The following is a 4,302-nucleotide window of genomic DNA, read 5'->3' as shown; positions in this document are numbered from 1 at the left end:
AAAAAAAAAAAAAAAAAAAAAAGAGGATAGACATAAATAAATACGTACCCTCATGGAGCTTATATTCTAATGGCAGAGAAAGAAAATAAACAAGGTACATAAGTGAAACACAGAATATGTTAGGTAGTGGTCAGTGCAAAGGAGAAAAATGTAGAGGGGAAGTGATGTGGGGAGGGGCGGCTACATTTTACATGAAGTAGCCAGAGAAGGCCTCACTAAGGTGTTGTCACTGAGGTGTTATGTACTGCCACCTAGTATCACTTTGGTGAGGTTTTCTCTGGCTACTTAACCTAAGTAAGTTATCAAATATTTATCAATTACACCTGTAGTACCCACATTTTGGGAGGTGTGGACCTGTAGTTCTAGCTCCTCAGGAGGCTGAGGCAGGAGGATCTCTTAAGCCCAGGAGTTGGAGGCTGCAGGGAGCTGTAATCGCACAGTACTTAGCCTGGGTGACAGAGCAAGACTTTGTATAAATATATGTCTGTTTATCAAATTTTTAAAAATTATTTTGAGATGGAGTCTCACTCTGTTGACAGGCTAGAGTGCAGTGGTGCTATCTTGGCTCACTGCAACCTCTGACTCCCTGGTTCAAGTGATTCTCCTGCTTCAGGCCCCCGAGTAGCTGGGATTGCAGGCACACACCACCATGCCCAGCTAAATTTTTTTTGTATTTTAAGTAGAGATGGGGTTTCACCATGTTGGCCAGGATGGTCTTGATCTCCTGACCTCGTGATCTGCCCGCCTCAGCATCCCGGCCTTATAATATATTCTATTTGACTAAAGACTTCAAAGAAGTGAGAGAGAAAGCCCATGAAGGTCTCTGGGAAACAGCATTCCAGGCTACAGAAATAGGAGGTGCCAAGGCCCTGCTGTGGGAGCAAGCATGGGGTTCTCAAGGCCAGTGAGGCCAGGGTGGCTCAGAGCTGAAAAGCGGGAAAGCGGGAAGTGAAGGAGAGAGGGGCACCGGGGCATTGGAGGCATTATAAGGACTTCAGCTTTTACTTTGAGTGAGATAGGAACCCACTGAAGGGTTTGGAGGAGGGGCCTGATCTGATTCAACACAATCATGCTGGCTGTTGTGCTAAGAGCGGACAAGGCAGGTAAGCAGGCAGATAGGTAGGCAGGTAGGTAGGTAGGTAGGTAGGCAGGCAGATAGGTAGGTAGGTAGGTAGGTAGGCAGGCAGATAGGTCTGTGGGTAGGTAGTAGGTGGGTAGGTCAGTATGTAGGCAGGCATATAGGTGGGCAGGCAGGGGTAGATACGTGGGTAGGTAGGCAGGCAGGCAGGAAGGGAGACAGACAGGCAGATAGGCAGGTAAGTAAGTAGGTAGGCAGGCAGATAGATATGTAGGGAGGCTAGGAGGGAGGTCGACAGACACGTAGGCAGGTAAGAAGGCAGGTATGTAGGTAGGTAGGTAGGCAGTAAGATAGGTGTGTAGGTAGGTAGGCAGGCAGGCAGACAGGCAGGTAGGCAGGTAGGTAGGCAGGCAGATAGGTAGGTAGGTAGATAGGCAGGTCGGTTGCCAGGTAGACAAGGCCAGGAACAGGGAGACCTGTTGCAATAATCCAGGCAAGAAATGGTGCCTAGGACTGAGGAAGGAGACCCTTAATCAACCATAAGCATTTAAGACCACCTTCCCCTTGACCTCCACATTGCATTTCAACAGGGGAAGTAAAGGCTGGCAGACTGGGTGCCACCTTTAATCGCCCTCCTATAGATCGCAGGCATGGTATGAAGGAATCCTTCTGGAAAGCATTGTTTTTACTTAAACATGATCAAACCCCCACCTAAGTCACTGTACCCCATCCTACTCCATGGACCAAGACCCTTTCACATGTAAATTCTAGAGCTGCAAACCCAAGACCCTTTCACATGTAATATCTAGAGTTGTGAGCCTTTATAAAGGCAGAGATTTCCTTTGTTGGACAAGCTTGGCTGTTAGGCAGCTATGCCGCCTTGCTCCCGGCCGAATAAACCACCCCTTCCTTCCCAGTTGGGTGTTTGAGAGGTCTGTTTCCCACGGCCACTCCTGCTTCAGGACCAGGGTTCTAAAAATGATCAGATATCAAACAGATTTTGAAGTAGAGTCGATAGGATTCAGGATGGTTTGGATGTAGGTAGGGTGTGAAGAGAGGAGTCAAGGTTTATTTATTTATTTATTTATTTATTTTTGAAATGGAGTCTTGTTCTGTCGCCAGGCTGGAGTGCAGTGGCATGATCTCGGCTCACTGCAACCTCCTCCTGGGTTCCAGCAATTCTCCTGCCTCAGCCTCCCAGGTAGCTGGGACTACAGGCCCGTGCCACCACACCTGGCTAATTTTCTATTTTTACAACATGGGGTTTCACCGTACTGACCAGGCTGGTCTCCACCACCTCCTGACCTCAGGTGATCCGCCTGCCTTGGTCTCCCAAAGTGCTGGAATTACAGGTGTGAGCCACTGCGCCCGGCTGAAATAAACGTTTTAAAGTGAGCAAATGGAAGGATGAAGCAGCCATGTACTTCTCAGGGGAAGAAGACTGAGAGGAGCAGGTTGGGGGTGATGAAATATTTCTGGCTCAGGGCACTTCACTTTCACACATCTGGGGTTAAACAGGGAAAATGTTGGCTTTTGGTAACTTTCTAGGGGGAACCAACCCACACTGGTTCCATAGATAAGGCTTGGTAGTTGGTTAATCCCATTAGAACACTAACAGCTCTAAGCAAGGAAGCAGTGTCTCGTGACAATTTGGTGTTTTAATTTTTTATTTTATTTTGTTTTTTTTTTTGAGACAGAGTTTCGCTCTTGTTACCCAGGCTGGAGTACAATGGCGCAATCTCGGTTCACCGCAACCTCCGCCTCCTGGGCTCAGGCAATTCTCCTGCCTCAGCCTCCTGAGTAGCTAGGATTACAGGCATTCACCACCATGCCCAGCTAATTTTTTGTATTTTTAGTAGAGACGGGGTTTCACCATGTTGACCAGGATGGTCTCGATCTCTTGACCTCATGATCCCCCCGCCTCGGCCTCCCAAAGTGCTGGGATTACAGAATTTGGTGTTTTTATATAAGGTGGCAATATGTTCTGCTTGTTGCAGATTTAGAATGATGTTCTTTTTTGAACATTTCCTCTATTACCTGTATTTTTACTTATTTTATTTTATTTTATTTATTTTATTTGAGACAGAGTTTCACTTTTGTTGCCCAGGCTGGAGTGCAGTGGTATGATCTCGGCACACTGCAACCTCTGCCTCCCAGGTTCAAGCAGTTCTCCTGCCTCAGCCTCCTGAGTAGCTGGCATTACAGGCTCTGGCCACCACGACTGGCTACTTTTATGTTTTTAGTAGACTCGGGGTTTCACCATGTTGGTCAAGCTGGTCTTGAACTCTTGACCTCAAGTGATCCACCTGCCTTGGCCTCCCAAAGTGCTGGGATTACAGGCATGAGTCACCGCACCTGACCTTTTTTCTTTTATTTGTGAGAGGCGGTATCTCTCTGTCACCCAGGCTGCAGTGCAGTGACACCATCATAACTCACTGCAGCCTTGAACTCCTGGGCTCAAGTGATCTGATCCTCCAGCCTCGGCCTCCCATAGTATTGGGATTACAGGTGTGAGCAACTGTACCTGGCCCCCTTCCCTTTTCTTAGATTTTTCCTCCCCAAACTGTAGATACAGATTTCTGCCATAAAACCCCCAATACATTTACTCCCTTGATATTTTTAGTCTTTTTAAAAATAAAGATGCAGCGAATTCCCCTTTCTCTGTGTCAAAGACCACTAACTCTGTCCACTAATAACAAATGTCTCACAATCCCTACTATAATTGGTCTGTAAATAAGAGCTCTATCAAGTACTAGAAGTCTCATTTCAAATGGAACTAAATCTCAAAAGATTGAGATCTGAAAGAATAATTCTTACTTCCAACTAGTAATAGCCTTTGCTCTCATAATTCTCTTTAGACAGGTAGAAGGTAGCAGAATACGGGGAGATTTGTCGAAGCCACCCCGTTTAAACCACCTTGTCTGTGTACATAGAAATCCTTTCAAATAAAGGCCCCATGGCAGAAATATACACACAGTAATGACCCTACACTGGTTATTTGACACTGCAGGGTGTCTCTAAGAGTCTGAAAATGGTTAATTTTTAATCACTTTAAGCACAGACACATCATTTAGAAAGCTTTAGGATAGGAAAGTTGTCTTGAAACTCAATGATAAGGAAATCAACTCGAAACAGTTGAGAATCATGGGTCTCAAGCTGTGAGTATATAACTGGGAGTTGAGAAGACTCTACTCCCTGACTCAGCGTTAGAAAGTTGATATTCT

Source organism: Cebus imitator, unplaced genomic scaffold (genome assembly GCF_001604975.1).
Source record: "Cebus imitator isolate Cc_AM_T3 unplaced genomic scaffold, Cebus_imitator-1.0 Scaffold15, whole genome shotgun sequence".
Taxonomy (NCBI): domain Eukaryota; kingdom Metazoa; phylum Chordata; class Mammalia; order Primates; family Cebidae; genus Cebus; species Cebus imitator.
The sequence above is the reverse complement of the archived record's forward strand: the minus strand, read 5'-3'. Positions refer to the sequence as shown.